Consider the following 14900-nt stretch of genomic DNA (forward strand, 5'->3'; position numbering starts at 1 on the left):
TCTGTGTCCATGATCCTACCTCTGAAAACAAGGATTCTACAATCCATGGCTCCAAGTGAGGAAGACAGAACCATCACTAGAGATGTCAAGGCTGCCATTAGGGAGGACATGAAACCCAGATACCCCCTCCTAATGTACAGGACTACCTTCATAGACCTTGGATCCAGTGCAGTAGATCTAAGTCCCTGTCTCACCTAGACCCTGCTCTACGCCGGAGGACGTACAGTGATCTCACCACTGAGATTGTGGCAATTGAAGATGTAAAAAAAAATTAAAAAAAATAAGTGATTTACTTAAATAATGAATATACTGTAGTCTAATCTTAGTCTATGCTATTGCTATTAGAATCATCCATTTTCATTTAGAATAATAATGGCTTTTATTAAATATTATTGCCACAATTATAGTTTTATGAATTATGAAAATAGTTAGTTTAATAGATTATTTTTTTCTGCAGGGTCAAGCCAGAGCCGACAGGAGCAGACTCAGAGGCATCTCCTCCACAAAATAATTGGGCCATGAAGGAGCTTTCGGGAAGACCTTTGCGAGCAAGGACACAGGCAAGACGTTTGCCAACACCATCAAAGAGGTGGTGGCATCCTTCAAGGCAGCAAGCGGCATTCCAGTGGATGGTGATCCACTGGCATGGTGGAAACGCAATGAGTGCAAATACCCTCACATTGCCATGATGGCAAGATGCTACCTGGCACTTCAATTTCTAGTGAGAGGGTGTTCTCCACGGCAGGGGACATAGTGACTGCAAAGAAGTCTACCCTTTCCCCAGACAATGTAGGCATCCTCATCTTTTTGAAAAATAATTTGAAGTTAAGCTCAGGGCTGCTTTTCTTTCTTTTATGTGGACACGGCATATTTTTTCATTCACTATTGTTCAAAGGAAGAAGGTATCATGCCTCATATTGCACTTTAACAATTGAGTATTCAATATTTTAAGATTCTATTTAAACATTGAAAGGTTCCTTGCTGTAAGTGTTCTTTAAGTAATAAATGGAAAGCAAAGCTAGATTTGTCTCCCTTTTTTTTTTGCCGATCCGATAAATGAATCGATCCATGACTCAAAACCGTGATCCGATCCGAGAGTTTTGTGATCCATTGCACCACTACTGACAACGTCGTGAAAATGACGCGTACATCAATGGGACCAGAAGCCGTGCTTTGTTATGATACTGAACAGTCAGATAGCAACAATGACAAGAATCTGCCTAGTGGGGAATCGTTTTATCTTGACACCAGGTCTTGCTTTGAGGTGTTGACTGATTTCATGTCAAATCAAAGTTTATTGGTCAAGTACAGACATTTGCAGATGTTATCGCAGGTACAGCGACATGTTTGTGTTTCTAGCTCCAACAGTGCAGTAATACCTAGCAATAAAAAAAACTATCCAGAAAAATAAACAAGTAAGGAAATTAAGAAATATCAGAACGAGCAATGTCAGAGACTGGAATATATTTTTATTTATTTATTTATTTCACCTTTATTTAACCAGGTAGGCAAGTTGAAAACAAGTTCTCATTTACAATTGCGACCTGGCCAAGATAAAGCAAAGCAGTTCGACAACATACAAAAACACAGAGTTACACATGGAGTAAAACAACATACAATCAATGATGCAGTAGAAAAGAAAAAAAAAAAGACTATATACAATGTGAGCAAATGATGTGAGATAAGGGAGGTAAAGGCAAAAAAAAAATGCCATGGTGGCAAAGTAAATAAAGTATAGCAAGAAAAACACTGGAATGGTAGATTTGTAGTTTGAAGAAAGTTCAGAGATAAAATATAAATAATATGGTGCAAAGGAGCAAAATAAATAAAATAAATAAATACAGTAGGGGAAGAGGTAGTAGTTTGGGCTAAATTATAGATGGGCTATGTACAGGTGCAGTGATCTGTGAGCTGCTCTGACAGCTGGTGCTTAAAGCTAGTGAGGGAGATAAGTGTTTCCAGTTTCAGAGATTTTTGTAGTTCGTTCCAGTCATTGGCAGCAGAGAACTGGAAGGAGAGACGACCAAAGGAGGAGTTGGCTTTAGGGGTGACCAGAGAGATATACCTGCTGGAGCGCGTGCTACAGGTGGGTGCTGCTATGGTGACCAGTGAGCGGAGATAAGGGGGGACTTTACCTAGCAGGGTCTTGTAGATGACCTGGAGCCAATGTGTTTGGCGACGATTATGAAGCGAAGGCCAGCCAACGCGAGCGTACAGGTCGCAGTGGTGGGTAGTATATGGGGCTTTGGTGACAAAACGGATGGCACTGTGATAGACTGCATCCAGCTTGTTGAGTAGGGTATTGGAAGCTATTTTGTAAATGACATCGCCGAAGTCGAGGATTGGTAGGATGGTCAGTTTTACGAGGGTATGTTTGGCAGCATGAGTGAAGGATGCTTTGTTGCGAAATAGGAAGCCAATTCGAGATTTCACTTTGCATTGGAGATGATTGATGTGAGTCTGGAAGGAGAGTTTACAGTCTAACCAGACACCTAGGTATTTGTAGTTGTCCACAAATTCTAAGTTAGAACCGTCCAGAGAAGTGATGCTGGACAGGCGGGCAGGTGCAGGCAGCGATCGGTTGAAGAGCATGCATTTAGTTTTACTTGTGTTTAGGAGCAGTTGGAGACCACGGAAGGAGAGTTGAATGGCATTGAAGCTCGTCTGGAGGGTTGTTAACACAGTGTCCAAAGAAGGGCCAGAAGTGTACAGAATGGTGTCGTCTGCGTAGAGGTGGATCAGAGATTCACCTGCAGCAAGAGCGACATCATTTATGTATACAGAGAAAAGAGTTGGCCCAAGAATTGAACCCTGTGGTACCCCCATAGAGACTGCCATATGATGTATACTAGGGCTGTCCCCGATAACAAAATAAATATTGGTTGACCAAAAGTTGTCTGTTCTTTTGACCAATCGATTGGTCAAAAATTTGAAATGTGTATATTTTCATATAGACAATGTTTTAATAAAATCAACTATATACAATCCATTCGGAAAGTACTCAGACCCCTTAACTTTTTCCACATTGTTACGTTACAGCCTTATTTAAAAATAGATTTTAAAACATTATCAATCTACACACAATACCCCATAATGACAAAGCGAAAACCGAAATACCAAAAAGATATGATTTGGAAAGACACACACACACCACGTCTATAAAAAAAGGTCTCACAGTACGAGTATTTCACTCGCATTTGCCCCCAAAAATAGATATGTGCGAACCGGAAAAATTATTTACGAGCACAGTGTGCGAGTAAAGATTACAACCTACCGTAATCTATTTTTCTCCCGCTGCTAATTGTTTAAAAACTACAAGTCCCACATTCCACAAGCAGCATGCGCCAACCACAGTAGAGTTTTCTGTGATGACGCAGTCCAGTCAGAGTGAGAGAAAGGTGAACACTGGAAAAAGATATCGGTATAGGCTATAAGTTAACGTGCAGACATCGCTAAAAATGAAGCCCATTATATTTTATTTTAAACGAAAAAGACAATCCGGCGAGGGGGATTCACAAGGTTCAACTAATGAAGCCTCTTCACAAGGTTTACCTGAGGCGGCTAACGTTGGCGAAGCTGCTGAGAACAACGTTGGCGAAGCTGCTGAGAACAACGTTGGCGAAGCTGCTGAGAACAACGTTGGCGAAGCTGCTGAGAACAACGTTGGCGAAGCTGCTGAGAACAACGTTGGCGAAGCTGCTGAGAACAACGTTGGCGAAGCTGCTGAGAACAACGTTGGCGAAGCTACGGTGACCCCCGCTGTCACTTCAACGTCCACTGTAGCCGGCGGAGGGAGAACATATAGATTCAATGCCAATTGGCTCAAAATGTTCGCATGGCTAGAGTTCGAAAACAACGTAATGTTCTGCAAATATTGTAGAGGGCAGAAACAAGCAGGCAACTCGTCCTTCGTGTCAGGAAACCCGCATCTGAAAAGAGATAGCATAGCGAAACAGCTCGCAGCGGCATATCCAGTACAGAGATCTGTACTAGAGGTCGACCGATTATGATTTTTCAACGCCGATACCGATTAGTCTGCCAACTTTTATTTTTTATTTTATTTATTTGTAATAATGACAATTACAACAATACTGAATGAACACTTATTTTAACTTAACATAATACAGCAATAAAATCAATTGAGCCTCAAATAAATGAAACATGTTCAATTTGGTTTAAATAATGCAAAAACAAAGTGTTGGAGAAGAAAGTAAAAGTGCAATATGTGCCATGTAAGAAAGCTAAAGTTTAAGTTCCTTGCTCAGAACATGAGAACATATGAAAGCTGGTGGTTCCTTTTAACATGAGTCTTCAATATTCCCAGGTAAGAAGTTTTAGGTTGTAGTTATTATAGGAATTATAGGACTATTTCTCTCTCTACGATTTGTATTTCATATACCATTGACTATTGGATGTTCTTATAGGCATTTTAGTATTGCCAGTGTAACAATATAGCTTCCGTCCCTCTCCTCGCTCCTACCTGGGCTCGAACCAGGAACACCGACAACAGCCACCCTCGAAGCGGCGTTACCCATGCAGAGCAAGGGGAACAACTACTCCAAGTCTCAGAGCGAGTGACGTTTGAAACACTATTAGCGCGCACCCCGCTAACTAGCTAGCCATTTCACATCGGTTACACCAGCCTCATCTTGGGAGTTGATAGGCTTGAAGTCATAAACAGCGCAATGCTTGAAGCACAGCGAAGAGCTGCTGGCAAAACGCACAAAAGTGCTGTTTGAATGAATGCTTACGAGCCTGCTGCTGCCTACCACCGCTCAGTCAGACTGTTCTATCAAATCATAGACTTAATTATAATATAATAAACACACAGAAGGTCATTAATATGGTCGAATCCGGAAACTATCATCTCGGAAACAAAACGTTTTTCCTTTCAGTGAAATACGGAACCGTTCCGTATTTTATCTAACGGGTGGCATCACCAAGTCTAAATAGTCCTGTTACAATGCACAACCTTCAATGTTATGTCATAATTACATAACATTCTGGCAAATTAGTTCGCAACGAGCCAGGCGGCCCAAACTGTTGCATATACCCTGACTCTGTTGCAAGAGAAGTGACACATTTTCCCTAGTTAAAAGAAATTCATGTTAGCAGGCAATATTAACTAAATATGCAGGTTTAAAAATATATACTTGTGTATTGATTTAAAAAAGGCATTGAAGTTTATGGTTAGGTACACATTGGAGCAACGTGTACCTAAGCGATGATATGCAACGCAGGACAGGCTAGATAAACTAGTAATATCATCAACCATGTGTAGTTAACTAGTGATTATGTTTGATTGATTGTTTTTTATAAGATAAGTTTAATGCTAGCTAGCAACTTACCTTGGCTTCTTACTGCATTTGCGTAACAGGCAGGCTCCTCGTGGAGTGCAATGTAAAGCCGGTGGTTAGAGCATTGGACTAGTTGCAAGACTGAATCCCCGAGCTGACAAGGTAAAAATCTGTCGTTCTGCCCCTGAACAAGGCAGTTAACCCACCGTTCCTAGGCCATCATTGAAAATAAGTGTCACGACACCTACGGAAGGTGGCGCCCCTCCTCGCCCGGGCGGCGCTCGGCGGTTGTCGTCGCCGGCCTACTAGCTGCCATCGATTTATGTTTCACGTTCTGTTAGTTAGGCCTAGGTTAGTTGCGCACCTGTTTTGTGTTAGTTGTTAGTGGGGAAGGGTATTTAGGCTAGCTAGTTAGGTTTGTTGTTTGTTCGGGATTGTTCGTTGTCAGGGTGTGTTTTGTTATGAGGTTCTGCGTTTTCCCTTTTGGAGTTACGTTGTTCGTTTTGGGCTGCGTCCCTGGTTACGTTCTTTTAAGGGTGGTGCGTTTCTTTTTGCACACCTTGCACTCCATACTTTTGCATATTTTCCGTGTGGATATTTTATTAAAATGTATTCATGGAATCATTCTGTCTCCTGCGCCTGACTCCACCTCTCCTGAATCCACAAGCCACCCGTTGTGACAGAATCCCGCACCAACATGCAGTCAGCAGGAACTTCAACACCAGCCCCGTCCATAGAGGAGCGGATTGACCAACACTCCACCACCGTCTGGGTACTGCCATGGACCAGGTGCTGGCACGCCTAGAGAGTTGGGACTGAAGCGCTTCCGGCCCCACTAACCAGCCGGTCCAACAGCCGGCACCTCAACCAGCATCTCCAGCACCCAGTGCCAGCGGGGTTAAACTCTCCCCTCCCAGGGAGTCTGATGGCACGGCCGCTGGGTGTAAGGGGTTCTTACTCCAGCTGGAGTTGTACCTCGCGACCGTCCGTCCTCCTCCCTCGGAGGAGGAGAGTGTCAGCGTCCTCGTCTCGTGTCTCACGGGTAGAGCCCTGGTATGGGCCAACGCCATCTGGTACAGTCCGGACTAAGCCGGAGTTCACCTATCGCTTACGGGCAGTGTTCGATCATCCCCCGGAGGGGAGAGCGGCGGGGGAGCAGCTGTTCCACCTGAGACAGGAGACGAGTAGCGCGCAGGACTTTGCTCTGGAGTTCCGGACCCTGGCCGCTGGAGCGGGGTGGAATGAGAGGGCCCTTATAGATCACTACAGGTGTAGTTTGAGGGAGGACGTCCGCCGGGAGTTAGCATGTAGGGACACTACTGTCTACAACCCACCCGTTGTGACAGAATCCCGCACCAACATGCAGTCAGCAGGAACTTCAACACCAGCCCCGTCCATAGAGGAGCGGATTGACCAACACCCCACCCTCCTCCACCGTCTGGGTACTGCCATGGACCAGGTGCTGGCACGCCTAGAGAGTTGGGACTGAAGCGCTTCCGGCCCCACTAACCAGCCGGTCCAACAGCCGGCACCTCAACCAGCATCTCCAGCACCCAGTGCCAGCAGGGTCAATAAGAATGTGTTCTTAACCTCTTACATCTAGACGTTCCGCTAGCGGAACACCTGCTCCAATATCCAATGATAGGCGTGGCGCGAATTACAAATTCCTCAAAAATACAAAAACTTCAATTTTTCAAACATATGACTATTTTACACCATTTTAAAGATAAGACTCTCCTTTATCTAACCACACTGTCCGATTTCAAAAAGGCTTTACAACGAAAGCAAAACATTAGATTATGTCAGCAGAGTACCAAGCCAGAAATAATCAGACACCCATTTTTCAAGCTAGCATATAATGTCACAAAAACCCAGAAGACAGCTAAATGCAGCACTAACCTTTGATGATCTTCATCAGATGACAACCCTAGGACATTATGTTATACAATGCATGCATGTTTTGTTCAATCAAGTTCATATTTATATCAAAAACCAGCTTTTTACATTAGCATGTGACTAGCATGTGACTAGCATTCCCACCGAACACTGCCGGTGAATTTACTAAATTACTCACGATAAACGTTCACAAAAAGCATAACAATTATTTTAAGAATTATAGATACAGAACTCCTCTATGCACTCGATATGTTCGATTTTAAAATAGCTTTTTGGTGAAAGCACATTTTGCAATATTCTAAGTACATAGCCCAGGCATCACGGGCTAGCTATTTAGACACCCGGCAAGTTTAGCACTCACCAATATCAGATTTACTATTATAAAAGATTGATTACCTTTTGTTGTCTTCGTCAGAATGCACTCCCAGGACTGCTACTTCAATAACAAATGTTGGTTTGGTCCAAAATAATCCATCGTTATATCCGAATAGCGGCGTTTTGTTCGTGCGTCCCAGACACTATCTGAAATGGTAAATCAGGGTCGTGCGCATGGCGCAATTCGTGACAAAAAAAAATCTAAATATTCCATTACCGTACTTCGAAGCATGTCAACCGCTGTTTAAAATCAATTTTTATGCCATTTTTCTCGTAAAAAAGCGATAATATTCCGACCGGGAATCTCCTTTTACCTAAACAGAGGAAAGTAAACAAAGCTTTCGGTCGACGCGGGCACGAGCCTGAGTCTCACAGTACTGTAACCAGCCACTACCCAAACGCGCTACTTTTTTTCAGCCAGAGCCTGCAAAGCCACGATTCAGCTTTTTACCGCCTTCTGAGACCCTATGGCAGCCGTAGGAAGTGTCACGGGACAGCTAAGATCCTCACTCTTCAATAAACAGAGACAAGAAGAACGACACCTTGTCAGACAGGCCACTTCCTGCATGAAACCTTGTCAGGTTTTTGCCTGACAAATGAGTTCTGTTATACTCACAGACACCATTCAAACAGTTTTAGAAACTTTAGGGTGTTTTCTATCCATATGTAATAAGTATATGCATATTCTAGTTACTGGGTAGGAGTGGTAACCAGATTAAATCGGGTACGTTTTTTATCCAGCCGTGAAAATACTGCCCCCTAGCCATAACAGGTTAACTGACTTGCCTAGTTAATAAAGGTGTTAAAAAAAAGATTTAAAAATACAAATAACCAAAAAAATCTGCGTCCGAAAATACCGATATCCGATTGTTATGAAAACTTGAAATCAGCCCTAATTAATCGGCCATTCCGATTAATCGGTCGACCTCTAATCTGTACCTGTTGAGAAAGGAGAAACCATCAAGTACGGTGTCAGCAGCCTTGAGGAGGCAAGTGCTGCTGTCTGAGGAGGAGAAGAGGAGGCAGCTGAAAATAAAGATAAACATTGCATACTTCATTTCGAAAGAAGAACCTTTCGTCAAATTTGGCCCGCTTATCAGACTCCACCACAAAAACGGAGTTGACATTAATCCCACATACGACAATGATGTAAGATGATCATTCAAATTGCTGACATAATGAGAGAGAGCCTGTCAATGAAGCTAAAAGCCGCAAAGTATCTTGCCATTCTAATAGACACTGATATACCCAACACCGAATGCGAGATTGTCTACGTGCGCTTGTTGGAGGATGGGAAGCCAGTCAATCTCCTGGTGGGACAACAGACCCTTGAGCACTCCCATGCCATTGGTAAGTCGTTTCCCTTTATAGGCTTTATTATTGTGTAAAGTTTAATCATTATTCGTAATGGAGATAGAATTTAGTTTTTCAGAAATACTTTTGTATAATTGTTGAAATGTTATTATGACTAAAAACAACCTGAGGATTGATTATAAACATCGTTTGACATGTTTCTACGAACTTTACTGATACTTTTCGGATTTTTCATCTTTCGGTTGTGACTGCCTTTGAGCCTTTGGATTACTGAACAAAACGCGTGAACAAAACTGAGGTTTTTGGATATAAGGAGGGACTTTATCGAACAAAACAAACATTTATTGAGTAAATGGGAGTCTTGTGAGTGTAACAATACGAAGATCAAAGGTAAGTGATTAATTTTATCACTAATTCTGAATTGTGTAACTCCTCTACTTGGCTGGTAACTGTTTGTAATGATTTGTCTGCTGGGAGCTGTTCTCAGATAATCACATGGTATGCTTTCGCCGTAAAGCCTTTTTGAAATCTGACACCGTGGCTGGATTAACAAGAAGTTAATCTTTAAATCGATTTATAACACTTGTATGTTTTATGAATTTTTATAATGAGTACTTCTGTTTTTGAATTTGGCACTCTGCTATTTCACTGGATGTTGGCAAGGTGGGGCGGTAGCGTCCCACACCCCCTAGAGAGGATAACCTGTCTGGGCTAGGGGGCAGTATTTTCACAGCCGGATGAAAAACGTACCCAATTTAAACAGGTTACTACTCTGGCCCAGAAACTAGAATATGCATATTATTAGTAGATTTGGATAAAAAAACACTCTGAAGTTTCTAAAACTGTTTGAATGGTGTCTGTGAGTATAACAGAACTCATATGGCAGGCAAAAACCTGAGAAAAAGTCAACCAGGAAGTGGAGGATGTGAGAATTGCAGTTCTTCTTTCTAGTCCCTTTCGAAACTACAGTATCTGTGGGGTTACGTTGGACTTCCTAAGGCTTCCATTGGCTGTCAAAAGCCTTCAGAAAGTTGTTTCAGCCATCTCCTGTTACTGAGCAGATAATAGGAGCTCAGTTACTGAGTGGACTGCCTGTGAACAAAGGGATTGGATACACGCAGTCACATGAGCGCGCCGTTCCTTCTTTTTCTCCTTGAATGAATACGCTATTGTCCAGTTGGAATATTATCGCAATTTTACGTTAAAAATACCATAAAGATTGATTTTAAACAGCGTTTGACATGCTTCTAAGTACAGTAATTGAACATTTTGACTTTGTCTCTGGTACCGCACTCGCGCGTTATGCCTTTGGATAGTGCTCTGAACGCACAAACAAAACGGAGGTATTTATATTCATTTAAATATGGATTATTTCTAACAAAAACAACATTTGTGGAAGTAGCAGTCCTGGGAGTGCATTCTGACGAAGATCAGCAAAGGTAAGAGAATATTTCTAATACTAATTCTGAGTTTAGGTTGCCCCGAACTTGGCGGGTGTCTGTATAGCGCTCTGTGATGGCTGAGCTATGTACTCAGAATATTGAAAAATGTGCTTTCTCCGTAAAGCCATTTTAAAATCTGACAAAGCGGTTGCATCCAGGAGTAGTCCATCTATAATTCTTTAAATAATTGTTATGTATTTTGTCAACGATTATGATGAGTATTTTTGTAAATTGATGTGCACATTCACTGGACGTTTTGGTGGGAATACATTTTCTGAACATCACGCGCCAATGTAAAATGCTGTTTTTGGATATAAATATGAACTTTATCGAACAAAACATACATTTATTGTGTAACATAATGTCCTAGGAGTGTCATCTGATGACGATCGTCAGAGGTTAGTGCTTCATTTAGCTGTGTTTTGGGTTTTGACACGTCCTTGCTTGGAAAATGGCTGTGTGATTATTTTTGTCTATGTACTCTCCTAACATAATCTAATGTTTTGCTTTCGCTGTAAAGCCTTTTTGAAATCAGACAGTGGTTAAATCAAAGAGAAGTGTATCTTTAAAATGGTGTAAAATAGTTGTATGTTTGAGAAAGTTGAATTATGACATTTTGTTGTTTTTGAATTTGCCGCCCTGATATTTCACTGGCTGTGTCCCTCAGAAGTTAATGTGGATGCTTCCATGATTACAGATAATCCTCAATGAATCGTGAATGATGTGAGAAAGTTAAACACACAAATATTATACCTCCCAAGACATGCTAACCTCTCACCATTACATTAAGAGGGGAGGTATGATATTGGTGTGTCCAACTTCCCTACTTTTGTTTGTCTTAAGTAACCTTTAGTAGGTATCAGAAATACATAAATAATGTTTTATATGGCTATGAGGCCAGGCTGTTAGGGTACAGTAGCTGTTGATTCAGGGGAATACATGACAGGCACTAATTTGCAATATAGCCTATGTTGTTAGTTTGGCTTTTATAACATAAGGCTTTTTTCAGACTGGCAGAGAGAAAACAGAGACAGCAGAGAAGGTGCTGAGACAGATAAGACAGCACAACAAGGAGGCAAACAAAATGGCTAGAGCAGAGGCACAGTTATAGTGGTGAGTTGGTGTTTTTACATATTGCATTGGTTTTAAACATCAGCTTGTAAAAAATAAATTTAAAAAAAAAAAAAACAGGATTAGGACCATGTCTCACCAGTCACTGGTACAGAAATGGTTGACTGATTAGTACTTGGTAACGGTCTTGCTGGAAGACCCACTTGCGGCCAACTGTCCGCCTACTGGCAGAGGCAACCAGGTTTTTGGCTAAAATATCCTGGTACTAGGTAAAGTGCATGATGCTGCTGACCTTAACAAGGGCCCTAGAACCAGTGGAAGCAAAATAGCCCCATAGTACCAGGACATTTTAGCCAAAAGCCTGGTTGCTTCTGCCAGGAGGTGAACACTTGGCCGCAAGTGGATCTTCCAGCAAGACAATAACCAAGCACACATCAAAATCCACAAAGAAAAGGTTACTTGACCACAAAATCAACATTTTGCAATGGCCATCTCAGTCTCCGCCATTGAAAACCTGTGGTTTGAATTGAAGAGGACAGTCCATAAACGCAGGCTAGGTAGGATATTAAGAATCTGGAAAAATTGTGTATAGAGGAATGGTCTAAGATACCTCCCAATGTGTTCTCCAATCGCATAAAACTTTTTTTTTTTAATGTCTTTCTCCTCACAAGTGTAGGGTGCTGGAGTACGGAGCAGGCAGTGGATGTGGGCTGGAGTGGATAAAATGTCAGGGCCGAATTGTAGTCCCAGTCCGTCCGTAGTCATTACGCCGATTCTGTTACAAAAAAACGTATTAAAACGGAAGCAAACGGAACGGGAGGGACCTACCTGAATGTGTCCCACCATGGAAACTCTCGTTTTAGTTGCGAAACTGTTTGGCTAACGATTACTACATCCAAGGTTTGTTCTAGCACGTAACGTCACGTAGGAAAATAACGGTCCATTAATTCCAATTTCTATTTGCAGAAATGCAGCCGTTTCTCAATAAAAACTATGTAGGCAGCTTGTTGGACATAAAATTACCTTTCCCTAGTAGCAGTCGGGTTGGCACCCACAAAACCCACAGAAAATAAAATTAGTACGGATAGCTAACTTCTTCAGCTAACTCTTGGCTTGTTAGCTAACGTTAGGTACACAGTGAAATCAAATACACTGTAGTGAAATTGCCTTGGGTTTGTGAGGTTCCATAATGAGTTATTTAATATAGCTATTGCAATCACCACTGAAAACTGTATACACGATAGTCATTTACAAAAACATTACCCAAGGTACGTTAGCTAGCTAAACACTTAGCTAGCTAACCAAGGCGACATCACACGAGAATGATTGAAAGCCAGGCAAGATAACGGTTGTCTCAAATAACACGCTAGCTAACTAGCTAACATCCACCTATGTCGTGTAAAAACAGAACCTTCTCCCTAATACATCGAGCTGGCTACAAGAAAACAGATTCGTTTTTGGTCGTTACCTTATCCTCTCCTTTTTCAGATTTGCCCGTTGTTGAGAAAAGGCTAGACTAGTTTAAACAACGAAGAGGTCGCCACCGTATTCCCCCTCCTTTACCGACCATCATCATGTTAATTCCGAGAACTCAGTTTAGCAGAATTGAAGACCTTCAGACTTCAGAAAATCTCCCTAAAAAAAAAAAATATCACGCGCCCGCTCGCTCGCGCCCCGTTCTTTTTTCTCCAAACCATCTTGCTCAACATCATGTTCCTCACATCCCACTGTGCACACATGTCATTTCAACGTGGACTACCAGTTGCATGTCACGGAATTGGGGAGAAGGGGTAAAAAATATATATATTTAAAAAAATACCCCCCAAAAATGTATAATTCAATGGTTAATATTTTGTTGAGACGTTGATCAATGACATTACAACCTATATTCACCCACTCAAAAAGACAGCTAAAAGTTAGAATTTCCAATGTGTTTATCATTACGCTTTCAACCATCGAAGAGCACAACCAAATTCCAATGAAAAAACAATGTCGGGGGGGGGGGGCATGAGAACATGTTTAAAACAATTATTCGCAAATCACCGGAAATCAATTCAAATCAACTCCATATTTGGTTTGATGTTACTTAAAGGTGATTTTGTCATTTAAAAGAAAATAACATGCTCACATGCCTCTATCACTTCCATTGAAGTTTTCATTTGATTTAGTCTTATTCTTTAACTAACTAGATTTTTGGTAACATGGAGACGTGAATCCAATATATCAATAACTAATTAAGTCAATGGCACAGATGTAACTATCCAAGGAGAAGATACATTTCCATAAAATGTGGATATTTGGTTCATATCATTACATTTTAAATCCACCAGAGCTTGAAACCTTAGGCCGATTGTATTGTCTATTTATAGCTGAATTCTGGGGTTAATTGAAACAATAGTTGTTGATACACATTTTGAATGGCTTTTACATATTGGATGTTTTACAAGAAAAATAACTTTTATTCATGGTTGTTTCTATTGTTTTTAAATGAGAAATATGTACTTTTTAACAAATTTAAAAGTAATATTCAACTGCTGTTTTTATGCTTTTATGCCATTTTTATGGCATATTATGGCACACATGTACATATATTATGGCACACATGTACATATTATGGCACGGGGTGGCAGCATCATGTTGTGGGGGTGATTTGCTGCAGGAGGGACTGGTGCACTTCACAAAATAGATGGCATCATGAGGCAAGAAAATTATGTGGATATTTTGAAGCAACATCTCAAGACATCAGTCAGGAAGTTAAAGCTTGGTCGCAAATGGGTCTTCCAAATGGAGAATGACCCCAAGCATACTTCCAAAGTTGTGGCAAAAAGGCTTAATTTATTTTATTTTTTTAAATGTTACCTTTATTTAACTAGGCAAGTCAGTTAAGAACAAATTCTTATTTTCAATGACGGCCTACGAACACTGGGTTAACTGCCTTGTTCAGGGGCAGAACGACAGATTTGTACCATGTCAGCTCGGGGATTCGAACGTGCAACCTTTCAGTTACTAGTCCAACGCTCTAACCACTAAAAGGACAACAAAGTCAAGGTATAGGGTGGCCATCACAAAGCCATGACCTCAAATTCTAACCAAAACCGAGTCAAATCATGAAAGCAAAAAACAAAACAAAAACCTAAACCACTCCAGGTTTTAATTTGTAGTTTCTCCTAATTCTATTGTTCTTCAACTCCATTTTTTTCAAACTTTGAGGAGACATTGTTACCAGTGATCTGACCAATTCACCACGCCTCCTGTGGTTGCAGCAGATATGCTGTAATAAACACCATATCTGCTTGAGCCACGTTGTCTTGGGTCTGTAATCTATAGTGGACAGCAATACTGTATGGATTGCCTCATGGATGGAGAAACCCACCTTACCTTCAGTCAGTCCCCTTGCTCTAATGCCAAAGAACAAGACACAGAAAACAGGCTTAGAGTGTGAGGCTGTAGACTCATACTTATCACCATGCCTGGTTACTTAAAACCTTTAGCCATTGTTCCATGG

The 14900-nt window shown here is 41.3% G+C and overlaps 1 protein-coding gene across 6 annotated transcripts in view; it reads right to left on the minus strand.

Moving 5' to 3' along the window:
* LOC106568968 (CMP-N-acetylneuraminate-beta-1,4-galactoside alpha-2,3-sialyltransferase) overlaps window positions 1-13274 on the minus strand; it is a 101431-nt gene extending 88157 nt beyond the window's left edge. The window contains exons 1-2 of one of the 6 annotated variants that reach the window (XM_082960739.1): window positions 12864-13274; window positions 12006-12170 (exon numbers count right to left, since the gene is read on the minus strand). The gene's annotated coding sequence lies outside the window, so the exon portion shown is untranslated. The remainder of the gene's footprint in view (window positions 1-12005; window positions 12171-12863) is intronic. The other 5 variants (XM_045693901.2, XM_045693904.2, XM_014139870.3 and 2 more) reach the window with 5 other exon arrangements.
* Between the last annotated feature and the right edge of the window lie 1626 nt (window positions 13275-14900).

Source organism: Salmo salar, chromosome 14 (genome assembly GCF_965601325.2).
Source record: "Salmo salar chromosome 14, fSalSal1, whole genome shotgun sequence".
NCBI classification, from domain to species: Eukaryota; Metazoa; Chordata; class Actinopteri; order Salmoniformes; family Salmonidae; genus Salmo; species Salmo salar.